Source organism: Oncorhynchus keta, chromosome 25 (assembly GCF_023373465.1).
Source record: "Oncorhynchus keta strain PuntledgeMale-10-30-2019 chromosome 25, Oket_V2, whole genome shotgun sequence".
In the NCBI taxonomy this organism is placed as follows: domain Eukaryota; kingdom Metazoa; phylum Chordata; class Actinopteri; order Salmoniformes; family Salmonidae; genus Oncorhynchus; species Oncorhynchus keta.
In genome coordinates this window covers 39,483,458-39,511,432 of record NC_068445.1, presented here as the reverse complement: position 1 = coordinate 39,511,432, position 27,975 = coordinate 39,483,458, and the positions used below count along the sequence as shown (strand labels likewise).

Here is a 27,975-nt window from a genome sequence, read left to right as displayed (position 1 = left end):
ATAGACTGGAGTTACAGAGTGAGACTATAGACTGGAGTTACAGAGTGAGACTATAGACTGGAATTACAGAGTGAGACTATAGACTGGAGTTACAGAGTGAGACTGGAGTTACAGAGTGAGACTATAGACTGGAGTTACAGAGTGAGACTGGAGTTACAGAGTGAGACTGACTGGAGTTACAGAGTGAGACTGACTGAGCTACAGAGGAGACTATAGACTGGAGTTACAGAGTGAGACTATAGACTGGAGAGCTGGAGTTACAGAGTGAGACTATAGACTGGAGTTACAGAGTGAGACTGGAGTTACAGAGGGAGACTATAGACTGGAGTTACAGAGTGAGACTATAGACTAGAGCTACAGAGTGAGACTATAGACTGGAGTTCCAGAGTGAGACTGGAGTTACAGAGGGAGTCTATAGACTGGAGTTACAGAGTGAGACTATAGACTAGAGCTACAGAGTGAGACTATAGACTGGAGTTACAGAGTGAGACTGGAGTTACAGAGTGAGACTATAGACTGGAGTTACAGAGTGAGACTATAGACTGGAGTTACAGAGTGAGACTATAGACTGGAGTTACAGAGTGAGACTATAGACTGGAGTTACAGAGTGAGACTATAGACTGGAGTTACAGAGTGAGACTATAGACTGGAGCTACAGAGTGAGACTATGGACTGGAGTTACAGAGTGAGACTGGAGTTACAGAGTGAGACTGGAGTTACAGAGTGAAACTGGAGTTACAGAGTGAGACTATAGACTGGAGCTACAGAGTGAGACTATAGACTGTAGTTGCAGAGTGAAACTGGAGTTACAGAGTGAGACTATAGACTGGAGCTACAGAGTGAGACTATAGACTAGAGCTACAGAGTGAGACTATAGACTGGAGTTAGAGTGAGACTATAGACTGGAGCTACAGAGTTAGACTATAGACTGGAGCTACAGAGTGAGACTATAGACTTGAGTTACAGAGTGAGACTGGAGTTACAGAGTGAGACTGGAGTTACAGAGTGAGACTATAGACTGGAGTTACAGAGTGAGACTATAGACTGGAGTTACAGAGGGAGACTATAGACTGGAGTTAGAGTGGGACTGACTGAGTTAGAGGAGAGACTATAGACTGGAGTTACAGAGGAGACTATAGACTGGAGTTACAGAGTGAGACTATAGACTGGAGTTACAGAGTGAGACTATAGACTGGAGTTACAGAGTGAGACTATAGACTGGAGTTACAGAGTGAGACTATAGACTGGAGTTACAGAGTGAGACTATAGACTGGAGTTACAGAGTGAGACTATGGACTGGAGCTACAGAGTGAGACTGGAGTTACAGAGTGAAACTGGAGTTACAGAGTGAGACTATAGACTGGAGCTACAGAGTGAGACTATAGACTGGAGTTACAGAGTGGGACTGGTTACAGAGTGAGACTATAGACAGAGCTACAGAGACTAGACTGGAGCTACAGAGTGAGACTATAGACTGGAGTTACAGAGTGAGACTATAGACTGGAGTTAGAGCTACAGAGTGAGAGACTGGAGTTACAGAGTGAGACTATAGACTGGAGTTACAGAGTGAGACTATAGACTGGAGTGAGACTACAGAGTGAGACTATAGACTGGAGTTACAGAGTGAGACTATAGACTGGAGTTACAGAGTGAGACTATAGACTGGAGTTACAGAGTGAGACTATAGACTGGAGTTACAGAGTGAGACTATAGACTGGAGTTACAGAGTGAGACTATAGACTGGAGTTACAGAGTGAGACTATAGACTGGAGTTACAGAGTGAGACTATGGACTGGAGCTACAGAGTGAGACTGGAGTTACAGAGACTGGAGTTACAGAGTGAGACTATAGACTGGAGTTACAGAGTGAGACTGGAGTTACAGAGTGAGAACTGGAGTTACAGAGTGAGACTATAGACTGGAGCTACAGAGTGAGACTATAGACTGGAGTTACAGAGTGAGACTATAGACTGGAGCTACAGAGTGAGACTATAGACTGGAGTTACAGAGTGAGACTATAGACTGGAGAGAGTGAGACTACTGAGCTACAGAGTGAGACTATAGACTGGAGAGCTACAGAGTGAGACTAGACTGGAGCTACAGAGTGAGACTATAGACTGGAGTTACAGAGTGAGACTATAGACTGGAGCTACAGAGTGAGACTATAGACTGGAGTTACAGAGTGAGACTATAGACTGAGCGCTACAGAGTGAGACTATAGACTGAGCTACAGAGTGAGAGACTGGAGTTACTACAGAGTGAGACTATAGACTGGAGTTACAGAGTGAGACTATAGACTGGAGCTTACAGAGTGAGACTATAGACTGGAGTTACAGAGTGAGACTATAGACTGGAGCTACAGAGTGAGACTATAGACTGGAGCTTACAGAGTGACTATAGACTGGAGTTACAGACTGTGAGACTATAGACTGGAGTTACAGAGTGAGACTATAGACTGGAGTTACAGAGTGAGACTATAGACTGGAGTTACAGAGTGAGACTATAGTTACTGGAGTTACAGAGTGAGACTATAGACTGGAGTTACAGAGTGAGACTATAGACTGGAGTTACAGAGTGAGACTATAGACTGGAGCTACAGAGTGAGACTATAGATGGAGCTAGACAGAGTGAGACTATAGATGGAGCTACAGAGTGAGACTGGAGCTACAGAGTGAGATTATAGACTGGAGTTACAGAGTGAGACTATAGACTGGAGTTACAGAGTGAGACTATAGACTGGAGTTACAGAGTGAGACTATAGACTGGAGTTACAGAGTGAGACTATAGACTGGAGTTACAGAGTGAGACTATAGACTGGAGTTACAGAGTGAGACTATAGACTGGAGTTACAGAGTGAGACTATGGACTGGAGTTACAGAGTGAGACTATAGACTGGAGTTACAGAGTGAGACTATGGACTGGAGTTACAGAGTGAGACTATAGACTGGAGTTACAGAGTGAGACTATGGACTGGAGTTACAGAGTGAGACTATAGACTAGAGCTACAGAGTGAGACTATAGACTGGAGCTACAGAGTGAGACTATAGACTGGAGTTACAGAGTGAGACTATAGACTGGAGCTACAGAGTGAGACTATAGACTGGAGTTGAGACAGAGTGAGACAGAGTGAGACTAGACTGAGTTACAGAGTGAGACTATAGACTGGAGTTACAGAGTGAGACTATAGACTGGAGTTACAGAGTGAGACTATAGACTGGAGTTACAGAGTGAGACTATAGACTGGAGCTACAGAGTGAGACTATAGACTAGAGCTACAGAGAGTGAGACTATAGACTGGAGCTACAGAGTGAGACTATAGACTGGAGTTACAGAGTGAGACTGGAGTTAGAGTGAAACTGGAGTTACAGAGTGAGACTATAGACTGGAGCTACAGAGTGAGACTATAGACTGTAGTTACAGAGGGAGACTATAGACTGGAGCTACAGAGTGAGACTATAGACTGGAGTTACAGAGAGTTACAGAGACTATAGACTGGAGCTACAGAGTGAGACTATAGACTAGAGCTACAGAGTGAGACTATAGACTGGAGTTACAGTTAGACTAGAGCTACAGAGTGAGACTGGAGTTACAGAGTGAGACTTGGAGTTACAGAGTGAGACTATAGACTGGCTAGTTACAGAGGAGACTATAGACTGGAGCTACAGAGTGAGACTGGAGCTAGACTAGAGCTACAGAGTGAGACTATAGACTGGAGTTACAGAGTGAGACGATAGACTGGAGTTACAGAGTGAGACTGGAGTTAGAGTGAAACTGGAGTTACAGAGTGAGACTATAGACTGGAGCTACAGAGTGAGACTATAGAGGGAGACTGGAGTTACAGAGGGAGACTATAGACTGAGCTACAGAGTGAGTTACAGAGACTATAGACTGGAGTTACAGAGTGAGACTATAGACTGGAGCTAGACAGAGACTGGAGACTATAGACTAGAGCTACAGAGTGAGACTATAGACTGGAGTTACAGAGTGAGACTATAGACTGGAGTTACAGAGTGAGACTGGAGTTAGAGTGAGACTGACTGGAGTTACAGAGTGAGACTATAGACTGGAGTTACAGAGGAGACTATAGACTGGAGTTACAGAGTGAGACTATAGACTAGAGCTACAGAGTGAGACTATAGACTGGAGTTACAGTGAGACTATAGACTGGAGTTACAGAGTGAGACTGAGTGAAACTGGAGTTAGAGTGAAACTGGAGTTACAGAGTGAGACTATAGACTGGAGCTACAGAGTGAGACTATAGACTGTAGTTACAGAGTGAGACTATAGACTGGACTGGAGCTACAGAGTGAGACTATAGACTAGAGCTACAGAGTGAGACTATAGACTGGAGTTACAGAGTGAGACTATAGACTGGAGTTACAGAGTGAGACTATAGACTGGAGCTACAGAGTGAGACTATAGACTGAGCGACAGAGTGAGACTGGAGTTACAGAGTGAGACTATAGACTGGAGTTACAGAGTGAGACTATAGACTGGAGCTACAGAGTGAGACTATAGACTGGAGTTACAGAGTGAGACTATAGACTGGAGCTACAGAGAGTGAGACTATAGACTGGAGTTACAGAGTGAGACTATAGACTGGAGTTACAGAGTGAGACTATAGACTGGAGTTACAGAGTGAGACTATAGACTGGAGCTACAGAGTGAGACTATAGACTGGAGTTACAGAGTGAGACTATAGACTGGAGTTACAGAGTGAGACTATAGACTGGAGTTACAGAGTGAGACTATAGACTGGAGTTACAGAGTGAGACTATAGACTGGAGTTACAGAGTGAGACTATAGATGGACTGGAGTTAGATGGAGCAGAGTGAGACTATAGGACTGGAGTTACAGAGTGAGACTATAGACTGGAGCTACAGAGTGAGACTATAGACTGACTATAGACTGGAGCTAGTTACAGAGTGAGACTGGAGTTACAGAGTGAGACTATAGACTGGAGTTACAGATTGAGACTATAGACTGGAGTTACAGAGTGAGACTATAGACTGGAGTTACAGAGTGAGACTATAGACTGGAGTTACAGAGTGAGACTATAGACTGGAGTTACAGACAGAGTGAGACTATAGACTGGAGTTACAGAGTGAGACTATAGACTGGAGTTACAGAGTGAGACTATAGACTGGAGTTACAGAGTGAGACTATAGACTGGAGCTACAGAGTGAGACTATAGACTGGAGCTACAGAGTGAGACTGGACTGGAGTTAGAGTGAAACTGGAGTTACAGAGTGAGACTATAGACTGGAGCTACAGAGTGAGACTATAGCCTGTAGTTACAGAGGGAGACTATAGACTGGAGCTACAGAGTGAGACTATACTAGACTGGAGTTACAGAGGGAGACTATAGACTGGAGTTACAGAGTGAGACTATAGACTAGAGCTACAGAGTGAGACTATAGACTGGAGTTACAGAGGAGACTATAGACTGATAGACTGGAGTTACAGAGTGAGACTTGGAGTTACAGAGGAGACTATAGCCTGTAGTTACAGAGGGAGACTATAGACTGGAGCTGGACAGAGTGAGACTATAGACTAGAGCTGGAGTTACAGAGTGAGACTATAGACTGGAGTTACAGAGTGAGACTGGATAGACTGGTTAGTTACAGAGTGAGACTGGAGTTACAGAGTGAAACTGGAGTTACAGAGTGAGACTATAGACTGGAGTTACAGAGTGAGACTATAGACTGAGTTACAGAGTGAGACTATAGACTGGAGCTACAGAGTGAGACTATAGACTGGAGTTACAGAGTATAGACTGGAGAGTGAGACTACAGAGTGAGACTATAGACTGGAGCTACAGAGTGAGACTATAGACTGGAGTTACAGAGTGAGACTGGAGTAGACTGGAGTTACAGAGTGAGACTGACTGAGTTAGAGTGAAACTGGAGTTACAGAGTGAGACTATAGACTGGAGTTACAGAGGGAGACTATAGACTGGAGCTACAGAGTGAGACTATAGACTAGAGCTACAGAGTGAGACTATAGACTGGAGTTACAGAGTGAGACTATAGACTGGAGTTACAGAGTGAGACTGGAGTTACAGAGTGAGACTACTGGAGTTACAGAGTGAGACTATAGACTGGAGCTACAGAGTGAGACTATAGACTGTAGTTACAGAGGGAGACTATAGACTGGAGTTACAGAGTGAGACTATAGACTAGAGCTACAGAGTGAGACTATAGACTGGAGTTACAGAGTGAGACTATAGTTACTGGAGTTACAGAGTGAGACTATAGACTGAGCTACAGAGGGAGACTATAGACTAGAGCTATAGACAGAGTGAGAGTGAGACTGGAGTTAGAGTGAGACTATAGACTGGAGTTACAGAGTGAGACTATAGACTGGAGAGCTGGAGTTACAGAGTGAGACTATAGACTGGAGTTACAGAGTGAGACTATAGAGCTGGAGCTACAGAGAGAGACTATAGACTGGAGCTACAGAGTGAGACTGGATAGACTGGACAGAGTGAGACTATAGACTGGAGCTACAGAGTGAGACTGGAGCCACAGAGTGAGATTATAGACTGGAGTTACAGAGTGAGACTGGAGCCACAGAGTGAGATTATAGACTGGAGCTACAGAGTGAGATTATAGACTGGAGTTACAGAGTGAGACTGGAGCCACAAAGTGAGATTATAGACTGGAGTTACATACTGAGACTATAGTCTGGAGTTACATACCGAGACTATAGACTGGAGTTACAGAGTGACACTATAGACTGGATTTACAGAGTGAGACTATAGACTGGAGCTACAGAGTGAGAGTGGAGCCACAGAGTGAGATTATAGACTGGAGTTACAGAGTGACACTATAGACTGGAGTTACAGAGTGAGACTATAGACTGGAGCCACGGAGTGAGACTATAGACTGGAGCTACAGAGTGAGACTGGAGTTACATACTGAGACTATAGACTGGAGTTACATACTGAGACTAGACTGAGATACAGAGTGAGACTGGAGCCACAGAGTGAGATTATGGACTGGAGTTACATACTGAGACTATAAACTGGAGTTATATATTCTCAGTTGGATCATAATCCCTCTCAACATATAGGTTACATTGAAGAGACGTTCAGCTGGGGTCAGGGTCGAGTGAGGGTGTGAAGGTACGTCTTTACAGTCCATCCCACAGGCCTAGGGTTCTACTGCGCGGTAATGTCGACGTCATTAAGTAGACAGAAAACATATGGCCTGTGTAACCTACACATGACCTCTCCCCTGTGCATCAGACCTGGGTTCAATTTTAATGTGAGATAGGTTGGGTTTGCACTTTTGGTATTATTCCATTGGTTCCATTACTCCAGCCTCCAGGCAAGCTCAATCAAGCCAAGATAAAGTATTTGAAAGAAAATTAATACTATTTGAACCCTTGTCTGGGCTGGAGAGATAGATGAAGAGAGGGAGACAGGGATGGCTGGAATGAGGGATGGATGGAAAGGGAGGAAGAGAGGGAGGGATGGAGAGAGAGAGAGAGAGGGATGGAGCGATGGAGAGAGCGATGGAGAGATGGAGGGAGGGATGGAGAGAGAGAGAGAGAGAGAGAGAGAGAGAGAGAGAGAGAGAGAGAGAGAGGGGGATTGAGAGAGAGAGAGAGGGGATTGAGAGAGAGAGAGGGGGATTGAGAGAGAGAGGGGATTGAGAGAGAGAGAGAGAGGGATTGAGAGAGAGAGAGAGGGGATTGAGAGAGAGAGAGAGGGGATTGAGAGAGAGAGAGAGAGAGAGAGAGAGGGGATTGAGAGAGAGAGGGATTGAGAGAGAGAGAGAGGGGTATTGAGAGAGAGAGAGGGATTGAGAGAGAGAGAGGGATTGAGAGAGAGAGAGAGAGGGGGATTGAGAGAGAGAGAGGGGATTGAGAGAGAGAGAGGGGGATTGAGAGAGAGAGAGGGGGATTGAGAGAGAGACAGAGAGACAGAGAGAGAGCAGGATGGAGAGAGGGATGGAGAGAGGGATGGAGGGAGGGATGCAGTCGTGTACCAGATGTCTCTGAGCTCCTGGTTCATTATTTCCTTTTGGAAGATTCTATGAATACATTATCATGGCTTCATTATGAATCATAGCTTGTGTCCTAAACCCTATGCCCTATATAGTGCAAAAGTAGTGCACTATATAGGAAATAGCGTGCCAATTGGGACACAGTCACAGTCTATGCCAGTGTTGTCACTAATGCTATTACAGTGAAAAAGGGGATATTTAATACACACTAAACCTTAGTGTTAGCTACTGCATAGTAATGTGATCAGTCAGCTGGTAGTCCTCTATGTGAAGATCAGATCATTATCTGCCTGTCTGGATATTTGTGTGAAATTGTTCATTGGAGTTCGGGGAGGAGTTTTGGATCAACAAACCTTGGCTGTGAGTCGTGTGTGTGTGTGTGTGTGTGTGTGTGTGTGTGTGTGTGTGTGTGTGTGTGTGTGTGTGTGTGTGTGTGTGTGTGTGTGTGTGTGTGTGTGTGTGTGTGTGTGTGTGTGTGTGTGTGTGTGTGTGTGTGATCATGGACATTAATAATCCATTGACTATTCATGTTATTCAGGTCTTTATGCCTGCAGAGGAAGTTAAACTGACAGAATATTAATAAAGTGAGTTTTATCTGGAATGTCCTGTTGAAATGAGGCTAATAACATCCCACAGCTCAACCTCCTTTCGTTAGTGCAGCGTTTCTGTCTCATTTCTTCTCTCACTCCCTCTTTTGTTTGCTTACTGTTTTTGTTCAAACACAACCTAACTTCCATTTGGTGCTTCTGCCATGTGTGTGTGTGTGTGTGTGTGTGTGTGTGTGTGTGTGTGTGTGTGTGTGCGCGTGCGTGCGTGTGCATGAAAGAGAGAGTGTGAGGAGGTGACTGTGACTGGAGTGTACCTTGGGTAGTTGAGCGAGTGATGGCTCTCACATCGACTGCTGGAACACATTGACCAGAAGCCCGCTGAGATAATTCTTGAGTATTTCTCTGAGCTCACACCATTATAAGACCGCTCAGGAGGAGGGGCGAGGAGGAGGGGATGGGGAGATGAGCAGAGGAGGGAGAAGAGGAGAGAGGGTGAGAGGAGAGGAGAGTGAAGAAAAGGGAGGGGAGCGAGTGACATGGAGAGGATGATGGGGAAGGAAGAGGTGGGGGCAGGGAAGAGTGATGGGGCAGGGAGAGGTGGGGACAGGGAGGAGGGTGAGGGGGAAGGGAGAGGTGGGGGCAGGGAAGAGGGTGATGGGGCAGGGAGAGGTGGGGACAGGGAGGAGGGCGAGGGGGAAGGGAGAGGTGGGGGCAGGGAGGAGGGTGAGGGGGAAGGGAGAGGTGGGGGAAGGGAGAGGTGGGGGCAGGGAGGAGGGTGAGGGGAAGGGAGAGGTGGGGGCAGGGAAGAGGGTGATGGTGCAGGGAGAGGTGGGGGCAGGGAGGAGGGTGAGGGGGAAGGGAGAGGTGGGGGCTGGGAAGAGGGTGATGAGGAAGGGAGAGGTGGGGGCAGGGAAAGGGTGATGGGGCAGGGAGAGGTGGGGAGGTGGGGGCAGGGAAGAGGGTGATGGTGCAGGGAGAGGTGGGGGCAGGGAAGAGGGTGATGAGGAAGGGAGAGGTGGGGGCAGGAAAGAGGGTGATGGGGCAGGGAAGAGGGTGATGGGGCAGGGAAGAGGGTGATGGGGCAGGGAAGAGGGTGATGGGGCAGGGAAGAGGTGGGGGCAGGAAAGAGGGTGATGGGGCAGGAAAGAGGGTGATGGGGCAGGGAAGAGGGTGATGGGGCAGGGAGAGGTGGGGGCAGGAAAGAGGGTGATGGGGCAGGGAAGAGGTGGGGGCAGAAAAGAGGGTGATGGGGCAGGGAAGAGGGTGATGGGGCAGGGAAGAGGGTGATGGGGCAGGGAAGAGGGTGATGGGGCAGGGAAGAGGGTGATGGGGCATGAAAGAGGGTGATGGGGCAGGGAATAGGGTGATGGGGCAGGGAAGATGGGAGACAGAAAGGAGAAATGTAAGGTCAAAGAAGACATACAGAGAGGGAGAGAGAGGAGGATGAAGGTGAAGAGAGATGTAGTGCTGGATGAGTAGCTCCGTTGGCTTGAGAAGTGACAGTAACAGTGCAGCCAGGTTGACAGAGTGGAAGGCAGTTGGACTGTAATACTCTAAACATGCATCTCAACCACTCACCAATGACCTCCATAGAGCCGTCAAACAGGAGAAACTCCAATACAGGGACAAGGTGGAATCCTATTAGACCGGCTCCAACACTAGGCACATGTGGCAGAGGCTAGAGTTTATTACAGATTACAAAGGAAGACCCAATCGTGATCTGCCCAACCATACTCCTCTACCAGACGAACTCCATGCATTTCATGTACGCTTCGACAAAAACACAGAGCCGTGCATGATGGGCCCTCCATCCCAGAGGACTGGGTGATCTCTCTCTCCAAGGCCGACATAAGTAAGGCTTTTAATCTGGTCAACATTCGCAAGGCCACGGGGACAGGACGGTTTTCCAGGGTGCATTCTCAGAGCATCCGCAGACCAGCTAGCTGAATCTTCACGGTTAGTTTCAACATCTCCATGTGCCAATCTGTAATCCCTACTTCTCAAGATGACCACCATCATTCCTGTTCCCAAGAACTCTAAAGTTACCTGCCGTTATGACTACCACCCTGTAGCACTCACCTCTGTAATCAGGAAGTGATGACTACCACCCTGTAGCACTCACCTCTGTAATCAGGAAGTGATGACTACCACCCTGTAGCACTCACATCTGTAATCAGGAAGTGATGACTACCACCCTGTAGCACTCACCTCTGTAATCAGGAAGTGATGACTACCACCCTGTAGCACTCACATCTGTAATCAGGAAGTGATGACTACCACCCTGTAGCACTCACCTCTGTAATCAGGAAGTGATGACTACCACCCTGTAGCACTCACCTCTGTAATCAGGAAGTGATGACTACCACCCTGTAGCACTCACATCTGTAATCAGGAAGTGATGACTACCACCCTGTAGCACTCACATCTGTAATCAGGAAGTGTGATGACTACCACCCCGTAGCACTCACATCTGTAATCAGGAAGTGCTTTAAAAAGTTTGCCATGGCACATATCACACCTTCCTAATATTGAGTTGCACTCTCCCCCTTTTCCCTCAGAACAGCCTCGGTTCATCAGGTTATGGACTCTACAAGGTGTTGAAAGCGTTCCACAGGGATACTGGTCCATGTTGACTCCAATGCTTCCTACAGTTGTATCAAGTTGGCTCGATGTCCTTTGGGTGGTGGACCATGTTGACTCCAATGCTTCCTCCAGTTGTATCAAGTTGGCTGGATGTCCTTTGGGTGGTGGTCCATGTTGACTCCAATTCTTCCTCCAGTTGTATCAAGTTGGCTGGATGTCCTTTGGGTGGTGGACCATGTTGACTCCAATGCTTCCTACAGTTGTATCAAGTTGGCTGGATGTCCTTTGGGTGGTGGACCATGTTGACTCCAATTCTTCCTCCAGTTGTATCAAGTTGGCTGGATGTCCTTTGGGTGGTGGACCATGTTGACTCCAATGCTTCCTACAGTTGTATCAAGTTGGCTGGATGTCCTTTGGGTGGTGGACCGTGTTGACTCCAATTCTTCCTCCAGTTGTATCAAGTTGGCTGGATGTCCTTTGGGTGGTGGACCGTGTTGACTCCAATGCTTCCTCCAGTTGTATCAAGTTGGCTGGATGTCCTTTGGGTGGTGGACCGTGTTGACTCCAATGCTTCCTCCAGTTGTATCAAGTTGGCTGGATGTCCTTTGGGTGGTGGACCGTGTTGACTCCAATGCTTCCTACAGTTGTATCAAGTTGACTGGATGTCCTTTGGGTGGTGGACCATGTTGACTCCAATGCTTCCTCCAGTTTTATCAAGTTGGCTGGATGTCCTTTGGGTGGTGGACCATTCTTCAGACGGGAAACTGTTGAGCGTTAAAAACCCAGCAGCGTTGCAGTTCTTGACACAAACAGGTGCTCCTGGCACCTACTACCACACCCTGTTCAAAGGCACTTAAATATTTTGTGTTGCCCATTCACCCTCTGAATGACACACATACACAATCCATGTCTCAGTTGTCTCAACGCTTAAAAGTCCTTCTTTAACCCGTCTCCTCCCCTTCATCTACACTGATTGAAGTGGATTTAACAAGTGACATCAATAAGAGATCATAGCTTTCCCCTGGATTCACCTGGACAGTCTGTCATGGAAAGAGCAGGTGTTCTTAATGTTTTGTCCCTCAGTGTATAGTGTTATTACTATCACTGCGTTGTGGGGAAAGTCACTGTTACTGTACCATTTTGCACTTGAAACTTGAAACGCGACCTATCTATCTTTCTCATAGCGGCTAGCAGACAAATACAGCACAGGAATGTCACATGTTGCGTCGGAATTGGCACCCTATTCCCTACATAGTACACTACTTTAGCCTCATAAGGCTCTGGACAGTTGTAGTGCACTATATAGGGAATAGGGTGCACTTTGGGATGCATCCACAGACAATGAGGTGTGATGGAGAATAGGGGGCTGTCAGTCACATCAAATGTGCTCTGCGGTGCTGTGGCCGTGCTGGAGAATAGCAATAGGGGTGTGGCTTTAGGAGAGGCTCTCTTATTTATTTATTTTATTTAACTAGGAAAGTCGGTTGAGAACAAATTCTTATTTACAATGACGGTCTATCCCGGCCAAACCCAGACGACGCTGGGCCAATTGTGCGCCGCCCTATGGGGCTCCCAATCATGGCCAGATGTGATACAGCCCGGATTCGAACCAGGGCTGTAGTGACACCTCTTGCACTGCCTTAGACCTCTGTGCCACTCGGGAACTCTACTTGGCAGATAGAGGCAGAAGGATGGAGCTGTGGCTCAGGGACACACGGAGTCTACGAGAGAGCTCTACACACACACGCACGCACGCACGCACGCACGCACACACACACACACACACACACACTCACTGCCTGGGTGTTCTTTTCTCTCCCTGACTTCAAGGCTGTTTTTTGTGCTTCTCGTTCACATCAGAACACAGAATAAAATGGAGGCGGGTGGTGCTGAAATAGCAGAGTGTAATTGACACAGACATTAATCATTACTGTGGAGATAAAGGAGACTCAGGCTCAATGTCTGTTTTCAACAGTCACATTGTACTTACTGCGCTGTAGTGTAAGCCACCAGAAAGAAACATGTAAACCAAATATAAATAATATCACTCCAGCTAAGATTAATTCAACTACACAGTTCTTTCTTTAGCTGTTGTGATTAAATTAATTGTTATATTTTGGTTAATAGGAATGTCAGAGGTAGTGAGGTTAGAACATGAAAGATCTTCCAATGACGGCAGGCGGGCGGGCAGGCGGGCGGGCGGGCAGGCAGGCGTGTTCTTTAGACCGTGTCCTTGGTAGCTGTCTAAGAAACACTGTTGTTGTTCCCTTCAAGCATCTCTTCAGTGTTGATCTCCAACCCCAGTCTGAGACAACCCAGCGTTTGTTCCTGTCAGACAGTGCAGGGCAAACCTCTTCTGTCACCCCGCAGATGGTGTGTGTGTGTATATATGAATGAGTGAGACGCTGCGTGTCTTCCGGGCCTGTCACCCTGCTGTAACACACACTGAGCTAAGCTGAGCTGACTTCAGAGATCCTGGACAGCCGTGTGAGTGACAGTTTGTTCATCGCCGCTTGTATGACTGTATTAGATCAATGGCAGAATATCTTTGTCCCCAAGGCCACTCTCTTTAGGTCATCTTCTCCTTCACACACTGTTTACGCTGTGTGATTACACGTCTGTATTTATAGTACTTATAAGATGCCGAGGGGGCTTTTCTATACAGTATTCATGCCCTGCTGTGAGCAGCTACAGTAGTTATGGTAACTTTAGTAGCTATAGTCGTTATGGTAACTATAGTAGCTATGGTAGTTATAGTAGTTATGGTAACTTTAGTAATTATAGTAGCTATGGTAACTATAGAAGTTATAGTAGCTATAGTAGTTACAGTAACTATAGTAGGTATAATAGTTATAGTAGTTATAGTAGCTATAGTTGTTATACTAGCTATAGTAGCTATTGTAGTTATGGTAACTTTAATAGCTTTGGTAGCTATAGTAGCTTTAGAAGTAGTTGTAGTATTTGTAACTATAGCAGTTATAGTAGCTATAGCAGTTATAGTAGCTATAGCAGTTATATTAACTATAGCAGTTATATTAGCTATAGCAGTTATATTAGCTATAGCAGTTGTTAGCTATAGCAGTTATATTATCTATAGCAGTTATAGCAGATATAGTAGCTATATAATTTATGGTAACTTAGTAGCTTTAGTAACTATGGTAGCTATAGTAGCTTTATTAGCTATAGTTAGTTATAGTATCTATAGTAGTTATGGTAACTTTAGTAGCTATGGTAGCTATAGTAGTTAGGGTAACTTTAGTAGTTCTAGTAACTATAGTAGTTTTAGTAGCAATAATAGCTGTAGTAGTTATGGCAACTATAGTAGTTATAGTAACTATGGTAACTTTAGTAGTTCTAGTAACTATAGGAGTTTTAGTAGCAATAGTAGGTGTAGTAGTTATGGTAACTATGGTAACTATAGTAGCTATAGTAACTATAGTAGTTATAGTAGTTATGGTAACTTTAGTAGTTAGAGTAGCTATAGTAGTTATGGTAGCTATAGAAACTATAGTAACTATAGAAACTATAGTAGTTATAGTAACTATAGTAGTTAGTAGTTATAGTATCTATAGTAGTTATGGTAACTATGGTAGCTATAGTAGCTATAGTAGTTATGGTAACTAGTAGTTATAGTAGTTAGGTAACTTTAGTAGTTCTAGTAACTATAGTAGTTCTAGTAACTAGTAGTTCTAGTAGTTCTAGTAACTATAGTAGTTTTAGTAGCTGTAGTAGTTATGGTAACTATAGTAGTTATGGTAACTATAGTAGTTATAGTAACTATGGTAACTATAGTAGTTATAGTAACTATAGTAGTTATAGTAACTATAGTAGTTATAGTAACTATAGTAGTTATAGTAACTATAGTAGTTATAGTAACTATAGTAGTTATAGTAGCTATAGCAGTTATAGTAGCTATAGCAGTTATAGTAGCTATAGCAGTTATAGTAGCTAAAGCAGTTATAGTAGCTATAGCAGTTATATTAGCTCTAGCAGTTGTATTAGCTATGGTAGCTGTAGTAGTTATAGTAACTATAGTAGTTATAGTAACTATTGTAACTATAGGAACGATAGTAGCTGTAGTAGTTATGGTAACGATGGTAACTATAGTAGCTATAGTAACTATAGTAGTTATAGTAACTATAGTAGTTATAGTAGTTATGGTAACTTTAGTAGTTAGAGTAGCTATAGTAGTTATGGTAGCTATAGAAACTATAGTAGTTATAGTAACTATAGAAACTATAGTAGTTATAGTATCTATAGTAGTTATGGTAACTTTAGTAGCAATAGTAGCTATAGTAGTTAGTAGTTATAGTATCTATAGTAGTTATGGTAACTATGGTAGCTATAGTAGCTATAGTAGTTATGGTAACTTTAGTAGTTCTAGTAGTTAGGGTAACTTTAGTAGTTCTAGTAACTATAGTAGTTCTAGTAACTATAGTAGTTCTAGTAGTTCTAGTAACTATAGTAGTTTTAGTAGCTGTAGTAGTTATGGTAACTATAGTAGTTATAGTAACTATGGTAACTATAGTAGTTATAGTAACTATGGTAACTATAGTAGTTATAGTAACTATAGTAGTTATAGTAACTATAGTAGTTATAGTAACTATAGTAGTTAGTAGTTATAGTAGCTATAGTAACTATAGTAGTTATAGTAGCTATAGCAGTTATAGTAGCTAAAGCAGTTATAGTAGCTATAGCAGTTATATTAGCTCTAGCAGTTGTATTAGCTATGGTAGCTATAGTAGTTATAGTAACTATAGTAGTTATTGTAACTATTGTAACTATAGGAACGATAGTAGCTATAGTAACGATAGTAGCTATAGTAATGATAGTAGCTATCGTAATGATAGAAACGATAGTAACTATAGAAGCAATAGTAGCTATAGTAATGATAGTAGCTATAGTAGTTATAATAGCTATAGTAGTTATAGTAACTGTAGTAGTTATAGTAACTATAGTAATGATAGTAGCTATAGTAACAATAGTAGCTATAGTAATGATAGTAGCTATAGAAATGGTAGAAGCGATAGTAACTATAGAAGCATTAGTAGCTATAGTAACGATAGTAGCTATAGTAGTGATAGTAGCTAGAGTAGGTATAGTAGTCATATTATATATACCACTAGGATGGGTCTATACTCTATGTGATGAACAAACATCACTATGTCATTCTATATTCCTCTCATCCTCTGTCACGGTCTCTTAAACTGATCCTGGGGAACCAAAGGGTGCACATTTTACATTTTGCCTTAGCAATACACCGCTGATTCAAATGAGCAACTCATCATCAAGCTTTGTGTGTATTGCAAAGGCAGAATGTGCATCCCATTGGGTGTATAATAATATATAATATAATAGGATAAGAAACACAGGTCTACCTAGTCTCTATTTAAATGGCTTTTTGTGAGCAGTAAGTGTTGTTGTTTTTTTTACAATGACTGGAGTATCTGTACGGTGTCTGTCTTCAGAGACATGGCCCTCTGCTTTGGTTGCTTTTTCATTGGTCGAGAAGACAGTAGGTGCTTTATTCCCATTGGTGGACAGAGGTGTCTGTCTTCAGAGACATGGCCCTCTGCTTTGGTTGCTTTTTTCATTGGTCGAGAAGACAGTAGGTGCTTTATTCCCATTGGTGGACAGAGGTGTCTGTCTTCAGAGACATGGCCCTCTGCTTTGGTTGCTTTTTCATTGGTCGAGAAGACAGTAGGTGCTTTATTCCCATTGGTGGACAGAGGTGTCTGTCTTCAGAGACATGGCCCTCTGCTTTGGTTGCTTTTTCATTGGTCGAGAAGACAGTAGGTGCTTTATTCGACTTCATGGGTGCATCTCAAAGTCCACACCTCATCTCCTTTCCTTGAGATCCCTGAAATGAGGAGGAAGCCTTGGTAGACTATTGAGATGGAAGTAGAGGAGACAAGGAGAGGAGGCCATTTTAGACTATTAAGATCCGTCCCGTGTAAAGGTCACTTCCTTCACCTGCCGTCGCAGAGGGAGTCATTACTGAGGCGTCTCCATGACAACCCAGCGGCATGCCATGACAACGCCATGACAACCCAGCAGCAGTTCGCCCTGCATGGGGAGATTTAGCCAGGCCGGATCAGTGATAACAATAACACACTCTCTCTCTTTCAACCCGACTGACTCTTTTAGACAAATAGGAAATTAAGGAAACATTGGCACTGAAGTGTTACGGTCAGTATACAGTAAACAAAATATATAGGTATTTTAGGTCCTTTATGTCCAACATGTCATGAATGCAACTATCTTCAAGCAGATATGAATCCAATAGAAATCAGATATCTCAAACCCACCATAAAATGTTTTTCTGCTTGGTCATACAGTATCTTCGGTCTATATGTGTCTTAAAGACACTTTAAAACGTCAACCATATCTTATGTGACACTGTTTCGACCAGAGAGACAGAATGGTTTTGCCCACTGCCTGACTCAGAGCTCCAGTCTGAGCAGCACTGTAGATGAATGTGGTTAAATGACTTACCGTACAGCCCAGTGACCCAGCTCTACCTCAGTCCCTGCCTTCAGACTCAGACCTCCGATCAGTCCTGTCGTGATACGACACTAATCTGATGTTGTTTACCGAGTTACTATCTCCCGACTGAAACTCTAAAGAGACAGTTGAAGTCAGAAGTTTACATACACTTAGGTTGGAGTCATTAAAACTCGTTTTTTCAGCCACTCCACAAAGTTCTTGTTAACAAACTATAGTTTTGGCAAGTCGGTTAGGACATCTACTTTGTGCATGACATAAGTCATTTTCGCAACAATTGTTTACAGACAGATTATTTCACTTATAATTCACTGTACCACAATTCCAGTGGGTCAGACGTTTACATACACTAAGTTGACTGTGCTTTTAAACAACTTGGAAAATTCCAGAAAATGGAGTCATAGCTTTAGATGCTTCTGATAGACTAATTGACATCATTTGAGTCAATTGGAGGTGTACATGTGGAGGTATTTCAAGGCCTACCTTCAAATTCAGTGCCTCTTTGCTTGACATCATGGGAAAATCAAAAGAAATCAACCAAGACATCAGAAAATAAATTGTAGACCTCCACAAGTCTGGTTCATCCTTGGGAGCAATTTCCAAACACCCGAAGGTACCACGTTCATCTGTACAAACAATAGTACGCAAGTATAAACCCCATGGGACCACGCAGACATCATACCACTCAGGAAGGTGACGCATTCTGTCTCCTAGATATGAACGTACTTTGGTGCGGAAAGTGCAAATCAATCCCAGAACAACAGCAAAGGACCTTGTGAAGATGCTGGAGGAGACCGGTACAAAAGTATCTATATCCACAGTAAAACGAGTCCTATATCGGCATAACCTGAAAGGCCACTCAGCAAGGAAGAAGACACTGCTCCAAAACTGCCATATAACAGCCAGATCATATGTTTTGGAGAAATATCCTCTGGTCTGATGAAACAAAAATGGAACTGTTTGGCCATGCTTTGCTGCAGGATGGATTGGTGCACTTCACAAAATAGATGGCTTCATGAGGTAGGGAAATTATATGGAAATATCGAAGCAAAATCTCAAGACATCAGTCAGGAAGTTAAAGCTTGGTTGCAAATGGGTCTTCCAAATGGACAATGACCCCAAGCATACTTCCAAAATTGTGGCAAAATGGCTTCAGGACAACAAAGTCCAGGTATTGGAGTGGCTATCACAAATCCCTGACCTCAATCCTATAGGAAATTTGTAGGGAGAACTGAAAAAGCATGTGCGAGCAAGGAGACCTACAAACCTGACTCACTACACCAGCTCTGTCAGGGGGAGTGGGCCAAAATTCACCTTATTGGGGAGGCTTGTGGAAGGCTACCCGAAACATTTGACCCAAGTTAAACAATTTAAAGGCAATGCTACAAAATACTAATTGAGTGTATGTAAACTTCTGACCCACTGGGAATGTGATCTAAGAAATAAAAGCTGAAATAAATAATTGTCTACTATTATTCTGACATTTCACATTCTTAAACTGGTGGTGGTCCTAACTGACCTAAGACAGGGAATTGTTACTAGGATTTAATGCCAGGAATTGTGAAAAACTGAGTTTAAATGTATTTGGCTAAGGTGTATGTAAACTCCTGACTGAGATTGACAGTTCTTTTGTGTTTCTTCCATTTGCGAATAATCGCACCAACTGTTGTCACCTTCTCACCAAGCTGCTTGGCGATGGTCTTGTAGCCCATTCCAGCCTTGTGTATCGCTACAATCTTGTCCCTGACATCCTTGGAGAGCTCTTTGGTCTTGGCCATGGTGGAGAGTTTGGAATCTGATTGATTGATTGCTTCTGTGGACAGATGTCTTTTATACAGGTAACAAGCTGAGATTAGGAGCACTCCCTTTAAGAGTGTGCCCCTAATCTCAGCTCGTTACCTGTATAAAAGACACCTGGGAGCCAGAAATCTTTCTGATTGAGAGGGGGTCAAATACTTATTTCCCTCATTAAAATGCAAATCAATTTATAACATTTTTGACGTGTTTTTCTGGATTGTTTTGTTGTTATTCTGTCTCTCACTGTTTAAATAAACCTATCATTAAAATGATAGACTGATCATTTCTTCGTCAGTGGGCAAACGTACAAAATCAGCAGGGGATCAAATACTTTTTTCCCTCACTGTACATACTACCTCAATCAGCCTGACTAACCGGTGTCTGTATGTAGCCTCGCTACTTCTATAGCCTCGCTAATGTATATAGCCTGTCTTTTTACTGTTGTTTTATTTCTTTACCTACCTATTGTTCACCTAATACCTTTTTTTGCGCTATTGGTTAGAGCCTGTAAGTAAGCATTTCACTGTAAGGTACACCTGTTGTATTCAGCGCATGTGACAAACTTTGATATGATTTGATACACAGCCTGGTGGAACATGGACTGGTAGGGACAGAAAGAGACAGAGAGGAGAGGGCAGGTTGGCATTTATTGTCATGAATGTTGCCTTGGAGGCAGCACTTCATTGGTCATCACAAAGTCATCAAATCATCACAAAGGTTTACTTTGTCACAAAGTAAACCTAACCCTAACCTTAAATGAAGACCAAAAAACTCAGTTTTGTTTTCATACATTTTTACGATGTAGCCAATTTTGACCCATCTCGCTGAAATCGCTCAGTTCTACCTCCAGGACAAGATTCTTGACAATAAACGTTAACATGCGATAAGTGGAGTGCTCTGCTACTCTTTGCTGTGAAGTGGAGTGCTCTGCTACTCTTTGCTGTGAAGTGGAGTGCTCTGCTACTCTTTGCTGTGAAGTGGAGTGCTCTGCTACTCTTTGCTGTGAAGTGGAGTGCTCTGCTACTCTTTGCTGTGAAGTGGAGTGCTCTGCTACTCTTTGCTGTGAAGTGGAGTGCTCTGCTACTCTTTGCTGTGAAGTGGAGTGCTCTGCTACTCTTTGCTGTGAAGTGTGCTCTGCTACTCTTTGCTGTGAAGTGGAGCGCTCTGCTACTCTGCTTGGCCCCAGTGATGTACTGGGCTGTACACACTACCCTCTGTAGCGCCTTGCGGTCCGATGTCGAGCAGTTGCCATACCAGGCGGTGATGTAACCAGACAGGATGCTCTCGATGGTGCAGCTGTAGAATTTTTTTAGGATCTGAGGACCCATGCCAAATCTTTTCAGTCTCCTGAGGGGGAATAGGCTTTGTTGTGCCATCTTCACGACTGTCTTGGGGTGTTTGGACCATGGTAGTTTGTTGGTGATGTGGACCAACAAACTCTAAGCTGTCTCCTTTTCCTGTAGTCCACAATCATATCCTTTGTCTTGATCACATTGAGGAAGAGGTTGTTGTCTTGGCTCCACACTTCCAGGTCTTTGACCTCCTCCTTATAGGCTGTCTCATCGTTGTCGGTGATCAGGCCTACCACCGGTGTGTCATCTGCAAACTTCATTGTTGTGTTGGAGTCATGCTTGGCCATGCAGTCATAGGTGAACAGGAAGTACAGGAAAGGACTAAGCACACACCCCTGAGCAAGGCGGATGTGTTGTTGTCTACCCTTACCACCTGGGGGCGGCTTGTCAAGAAGTCCAAGATCCAGTTGCAGAGGGAGGTTTTTAGTCTTTAACTTAATAATGAGCTTCATGGGCACTATGGTGTTGAATGCTGAGCTGTTGTCAACGAACAGCATTCCCACGTAGGTGTTCCTGGGATGATAGTGTTGATGTGAACCATGACCAGCCTTTCAAAGCACTTCATGGCTACAGACATGAGTGCTACGGGTCAGTAGTCATTTAGACACGTTAACTTGGCGTTCTTGGGCACAGGGACTATGGTGGTCAGCTTGAAACATGTGGGTATTAAAGACTTGGTCAGGGACAGGATGAAAATGTCAGTGAATACACTTGCCAGTTGGTCAGCGCATGCTTTTAGTACACGTCCTGGTAATCCGTTTGGCCCTGCGGCCTTGTGAATGTTGACCTTTTTAAAGGTCTTACTCACATAGGCTACAGAGACCATGATCACAAAGTCATCCGGAATAGCTGGTGCTCTCATGCATGCTTCAGTGGTACTTGCCTCGAAGCACGCATACAAGTAATTTAGCTCGTCTGGTATGCTCGTGTCACTGGGCAGCTCGCAGCTGGGCTTTTGTTTGTAGTCCGTAATATTTTGCAAGCCCTGCCACGTCCGACGAGCATCAGAGCCGGTGTAGTAGGATTCAATCTTAGTCCTGTACTGACGCTTTGCTTTTTGTCAAACGGCAGTCAAGCATCATGTCACCAGAATAAGACCCTCGATATTTATTGGAAAAGAGCATCAAGCGCGTCATCTTGCACTTTCACAACCCTGTGAAATTCATCACAACTTATCTGTAGCCTAATAAACAGCATGGTTTCCAGAGTCGTAGTGGGAGGACCACACACCATAGCATCGCGTGACTCAAATATATCAATATTTTAACATAAAGGCATTTCCAACGCCATTTCTTGCACAATACATTTTATCGCCAAGAAAACATACCACCATGTCAAACTTACAATTGTTCTGTCGGCATTTATAAAATTGTACCAAAACTTCCTGTTTCCATCACAGATGTTGTGATTTTTGTTTTATACGGTATGACTTTACTCGCATAAAAAACGTGGATGGCAATGTGGTTAGTGATTCACAATATTCTGCTTTCGGTCTCAACTCATCTAAAGAATGCTCTGCTCTCGGTCTCAACTCATCTAAAGAATGCTCTGCTCTCGGTCTCAACTCATCTAAAGAATGCTCTGCTCTCGGTCTCAACTCATCTAAAGAATGCTCTGCTCTCGGTCTCAACTCATCTAAAGAATGCTCTGCTCTCGGTCTCAACTCATCTAAAGAATGCTCTGTTCTCGGTCTCAACTCATCTAAAGAATGCTCTGCTTTCGGTCTCAACTCATCTAAAGAATGCTCTGCTCTCGGTCTCAACTCATCTAAAGAATGCTCTGCTCTCGGTCTCAACTCATCTAAAGAATGCTCTGCTCTCGGTCTCAACTCATCTAAAGAATGCTCTGTTCTCGGTCTCAACTCATCTAAAGAATGCTCTGCTTTCGGTCTCAACTCATATAAAGAATGCTCTGCTTTCGGTCTCAACTCATCTAAAGAATGCTCTGCTCTCGGTCTCAACTCATCTAAAGAATGCTCTGCTCTCGGTCTCAACTCATCTAAAGAATGCTCTGCTCTCGGTCTCAACTCATCTAAAGAATGCTCTGCTCTCGGTCTCAACTCATCTAAAGAATGCTCTGCTCTCGGTCTCAACTCATCTAAAGAATGCTCTGCTCTCGGTCTCAACTCATCTAAAGAATGCTCTGCTCTCGGTCTCAACTCATCTAAAGAATGCTCTGCTCTCGGTCTCAACTCATCTAAAGAATGCTCTGCTCTCGGTCTCAACTCATCTAAAGAATGCTCTGCTCTCGGTCTCAACTCATCTAAAGAATGCTCTGCTCTCGGTCTCAACTCATCTAAAGAATGCTCTGCTCTCGGTCTCAACTCATCTAAAGAATGCTCTTCTCACGGTCTCAACTCATCTAAGGAATGCTCTACTCTCGGTCTCAACTCATCTAAGGAATGCTCTACTCGGTCTCAACTCATCTAAAGAATGCTCTGCTCTCGGTCTCAACTCATCTAAAGAATGCTCTACTCGGTCTCAACTCATCTAAAGAATGCTCTGCTCTCGGTCTCAACTCATCTAAAGAATGCTCTACTCTCGGTCTCAACTCATCTAAAGAATGCTCTTCTCTCCTCTCGGTCTCAACTCATCTAAAGAATGCTCTTCTCTCCTCTCGGTCTCAACTCATCTAAAGAATGCTCTGCTCTCCTCTCGGTCTCAACTCATCTAAAGAATGCTCTTCTCCTCTCGGTCTCAACTCATCTAAAGAATGCTCAACTCATCTAATTGATGGGAACTTTATCAAAGCCCAGACTAGTCTCTTTCTGTTGTTATCCGCTCCTTGGAAATCTAGGTTACGGCTCTCTATTGAGTCACAGACATCACATATTGCCTTGACAAATTGGATGTGTGTGTGTGTGTGTGTGTGTGTGTGTGTGTGTGTGTGTGTGTGTGTGTGTGTGTGTGTGTGTGTGCACGTGCGAGCGTGTGTGCGAGCGTGTGAATTGTAGTTCAGAGTCACACTGTTTCATCTGTCAAAAAGCCACAGAAGTCACATCATCAAGCCTGAGATTTAACAACAACAGAAGAGGCTGATTCTCGCCGGCCTCTCTGCCTCTCACTGCTGTTCCATGGCTCTACTAGGATTACTGCAGATTGGACATCTAAGAGACAAACTTGAGCTGTTCTCTGTGTGTGTCTCTGCCGATGGGATATACAGTATAGCTTGTTTCAATTATTTGTATTGTCGTGCTTTCGTGTGTGTGTGTGTGTGTGTGTGTGTGTGTGTACACCCATTTTCATCTGTTTATCTGTTTTTCCACCCACTCTTCTCTTTCAATAGATCCTCTTCCTCTCTCCTCTAATCTGTTGTCCTCTTGTCTATGTTGTAGGCTGGAGCTGCTGTGATCTGAGGAACTGTCCCTACATGCCTGTACCAGTCTAAGGACTCCAGTAGTTGCTTTCAACCACACCATCTCCACATTACCACAGAACCATAGGGTCCAACCCTGGCCTCTGCTCCAAGGAGCCACCTAACCGCCCTCCACACCCATTGATGGTTCTAGAAGGTGAGTCTCTGTCTTCCACCTCATTCATGTTGGTATACTCTGAAGATTCCTTCCTTCCTTACTTCCTTCCTTCCTTCCCTACTTCCTTATTTCCCTAATTCCCTCCTTCCTTCCTCTTATTCTTCTTAATATGATTGATGAATACTGCACAATTTAAACACTTTCCCCACAAATCCCCCTTCCCCAAAACATGTGTATATATTGGACTATAAATTGTGCCTTCCTGTATTATAACTATACTAAAATGTTTATTCTATTCTACTGAGCCATTTACTTTATATTCGTATTATGATTATTATTTAGTGTCTTTTGACACTATATAAACGAGTCATCCCGCAGTGTTTGTGATTATATCCTGATGAAGACAGCTTGGCTGTCAAACGTTGGTATTACATTTTTGCATCTGAGCTCCTAGTGTGTCCTGCTCTCTTTTTATTTTCAAGTTTCTACTCCGCTAGCCAACACCTCTTAGTAGGTGTGCGTTTTTTTCTTCTAGATCGTATTGTCGAGAACGAACATGCAAGTAAGCATTTCATTGGATGACGTGTACTGTATTTATCCTGCACATACGACGAACAAAACGTAAACCTTTTTCTCTGCTACCTACTGAGAGTTTACTGGAAGGAAATAGAGGTTCTATAAAAATTAAAAATAACAACATGAAAGCCTTCATCAAAGGACTTAGTAATAATACTTAAAATAATAATAAGCACAAATATTTTATTGACCTCTTTATAGTCCTGAATATATCTTGCACGTTCAATTTGTTCTTCCAATCAAAAAGCTTGGTTGGACTTTCTGCCAGATAGAAACAATGATAATGTAGACTTTTGCCTTTACCCAGGGACTTCCACCAGCCAATGATTGGAGAGAGAGAAATGTTTAGCTAGAGATACTGTAAATGTGTGTGTGTGTGTGTCTGTGATGCCTCATTAACTTGACTGTGGAGGGTCCTCTCTCTCGCTCACTCACGTGTGTTGACTGTCACATCTACAGGTTATAGGTACTAGAGACAAACTAGCCTCAGAGTTAATAAACTGTTAAATGACTGGTCAAGGGATCACACACACACACACACACACACACACACACACACACACACACGCACACACACACACACACACACACACACACACACACACACACACACACACACACACACACACACACACACACACACACACACACACACACACACACACACACACACACACACACACACACACACACACACACACACACACACAACTGTAGGTCCTATAGCGTTAGCTCTGGCTCTAACTCAGTGGGCAGATGGTACTTGGCCGTAGTGTTTTAGTATGTTATAGAGTAATGTGTTTTTATAGTATTTGTCTATCTGTTGTCCTGCTGTTGGTGCCATCCGCAGCCTCTACTGCCTCATACTGAACATCCTATAGTATCTGCCCATCTACAGTTGAAGTCGGAGGTTTACATAGACTTAGGTTGGAGTCATTAAAACTCATTTTTCAACCACTCAACGAGGGAATGTGCACAGTGGAAACCTGGTCTGGACTCTCCACCGTCATCACACCGATGAAAACTCCTATGCACCTGCCTGAACACTCCTCTGACCACCCTCGGAGAGCCCCCTGTCTCCATGAAATCTCAGGATTGTGATTAGCCAGCCAGGGAACCCCCAGCACCACTAAAAACGAGGGTGAATCAATAAGGAAGAGACTGATCCGCACCTTATGATCCCCCTGCGTCACCATGTCCAGTGGAACCGTGGCCTCCCCGACCAGCCCTGACCCTAATGGTCGGCTATCTAAGGAGTGCACGGGGAAAGGTTGGTCTAACAACACCAGGGGAATCCCTAGCCTTAACGTGAGCCCACGATCCATAAAGTTCCCAGATGCGCCTGAATCGACTAGCGCCTGTAGAGAGGGAGAAAACTCAGAAAAATACATTGGTAAGAACATATGACCCACAGGGAGCTCTGGATGAGTCTGGTGCTGACTCACCTGGAGTGAATGAGGAGTGCTCGCCTGCCATCCCGACTCCCAGACGAGCTCCTCCAGCACCGATCAGCAGTGTGTCTTCTCCGACCACACCTGGTGCAGGAGGAGCCTCCTCCTCCAGTCCCCCCGATGCGGTCCCCCTAAATCCATTGGGATTGGAGCAGGAGGGCCTGGAGGTGGAACCAACAAGGCCTGTTCTGACGCCTGCGGGCAGCCAGCAGGTTGTCCAGTCGGATGGATATGTCAATAAGCTTGTCAAGGGAGAGGGTGGTGTCCCGACAAGCTAGCTCCCTGCGGACGTCCTCCTGGAGGCTACAGCGATAGTGGTCCATCACCCCTACCCCGGCGGCCAAGGTCCAGAACTCCAGCGCAAAATCCTGCGCGCTCCTTGTCTCCTGTCGCAGGTGAAACAGCCGCTCAACTGCCCTTCGGTGTGGTCGAACACGCCCCGGAACCGGCGGGTGAACTCTGGGTGGTGATCCTCGCCGAGTCTGGGCCATTCCACACTGCGTTGGCCCACTCCAGGGCTCGACACGTCAGACAGGAGACGAGACGCTCACGCTCTCCGCCCCTGAGGTAGTCGGGCGAATGGGAGCCAGGTACAGCTCTGCTGTAGTAAGAACCCCTGGCACCCAGCCGCGTTCCATCGTACTCCCTGGGGAGCACCAGACGCAGGGCACCGGATCCGGACGCCGGAGGAGGGGTAGGTGGTGCTGGCGGAAGAGGAGCTGGGGTGAGGTAGAGAGGCCACTCCTCTCTCCCAGCGGTCCATCCTCTCCATCATCTGGTCCATTGCCGACCCGATCCGGTGGAGAATGGCCGTATGGTGAAGAACTCGCTCCTCCATCGATGGGAGAGGAAGTGCAGCTGCTCCTACTGACTCCATTCCAAAACGGTGCAGGATTCTGTCAGAGTCTTCTAGGAGTAGTGGGTTTGGAGTCAGGCGCAGAGGGTTAGGGGGAAAAAGTATTTTATTCCGGTACAAACGGTCACGCCAAACTACTTGGCGCATAAAACTGACCACAAAATAAGGGACAGGTGCCAATAAGCCCAAACGAACAGAAAAGGAAAAAGGGATCGGCGACGACGACCGCCGCCCGAACAGGCAGGGAGACACCTTCAGTGGGACTCGTGACATCAACACATTTCTGTTAACAAACTGTAGTTGTGGCATCTCATATTACGATTGCTGACTTGATCAGTTTAGCCTTTTAGATCACACATGGATTAATATTACATGGACAGGGGGGCCCTGGTCCTAGATCAGCACTCCGACTCTGAGACGCTTGATACATACGACCCCTAATCTGATTTGATCTGCAGAGAGGAAACAGAAAGGAAACTGGGTAGAAAGGGAGAGGAAACCGAGTGGGAAGAGAGAGGAAACCGAGAGAGGGAACCAAGAGAGGAAACCGAGTAGAAAAAGAGAGGAAACCCAGTGAAAGAGAGAGGAAACCGAAAGGAAACTGGGTAGAAAGGTAGAGGAAACCGAGTGGGAAGAGAGAGGAAACCGAATGGGAAGAGAGAGGAAACCGAGTAGAAAGAGAGAGGAAACCGAATGTGAAGAGAGAGGAAACCGAATGGGAAGAGAGAGGAAACCGAGTGGGAAAAGAGAGCAAACCGAGAGAGGAAACCGAATGGGAAGAGAGAGGAAACCGAGTAGAAAGAGAGAGGAAGGGGGATGGTAGGG

At 44.7% G+C, this 27,975-nt stretch overlaps 1 protein-coding gene across 3 annotated transcripts in view; it reads left to right on the top strand.

Annotated features, from left to right (window-relative positions):
- LOC118377182 (amyloid-beta A4 precursor protein-binding family A member 1-like) overlaps positions 1-27,975 on the top strand; it is a 179,278-nt gene that overhangs the window by 33,365 nt on the left and 117,938 nt on the right. For all 3 annotated transcript variants that reach the window (XM_052479306.1, XM_052479307.1, XM_052479305.1), the window contains exon 2: positions 24,130-24,306. The gene's annotated coding sequence lies outside the window, so the exon portion shown is untranslated. The remainder of the gene's footprint in view (positions 1-24,129; positions 24,307-27,975) is intronic.